This window comes from Passer montanus, unplaced genomic scaffold (assembly GCF_014805655.1).
Source record: "Passer montanus isolate IOZ18808 unplaced genomic scaffold, ASM1480565v1 scaffold804, whole genome shotgun sequence".
Taxonomy (NCBI): Eukaryota; Metazoa; Chordata; class Aves; order Passeriformes; family Passeridae; genus Passer; species Passer montanus.
This window is the reverse complement of record NW_024373302.1, coordinates 55-889: the sequence shown is the minus strand read 5'-3', so window position 1 is coordinate 889 and position 835 is coordinate 55.

Genomic DNA, 835 nt, shown 5'->3' with positions numbered 1-835 from the left:
ACAGATGCCCTATGGACCCCATAGATCCCTTATAGACCCCACAGATCCCCTATAAACCCCACAGACCCCACAGATCCCCTATGGACCCCATAAATCCCTTATAGACCCCACAGATCCTCTATAAACCCCACAGACCCCACAGATCCCCTATGGACCCCATAGATCCCCCAGAGGCCCCATAAATACCCCTCAGTGTCCCATAGACCCCATAGACCCCACAGATCCCCTATGGACCCCATAGATCCCATAAATCCCCTATGGACCCCGTAGATCCCCTATGGACCCCACAGATCCCCCGTAGATCCCATAAACACCCTCAGTGCCCCATAGATCCCCTATAAACCCCATAGATCCCCTACAGACCCCACAGACCCCACAGATCCCCTATAAACCCCATAGACCCCTATAAACCCCATAGATCCCCTATAGACCCCATAGACCGCATAGATCCCATAGATCCTATATAAACCCCATAGATTCCCTATAAATCCCATAGACCCCATAAATAGCCCCCAGTGCCCCACAGACCCCATAGATCCCCCACAGACCCCATAGATCCCCCAGAGACCCCATAAATACCCCTCAGTGTCCCATAGACCCCATAGACCCCATAAATCCCTATAGACCCCACAGACCCCATAGATACCCCCCAGTGCTCCACAGATCCCACAGACCCCATAAACATCCCCCAGTGCCCCATAGACCCCATAGATCCCCCCAAACCCCCAAATCCCAAACCCCAGTGGGAAAAAATTCCCAATTTTTTTCATTTTCTTTCCTTTTTCCCCCTCCCCCCCTTATTTTCCCCTTTTATTCCTTTTCATTTTTCCTTTTT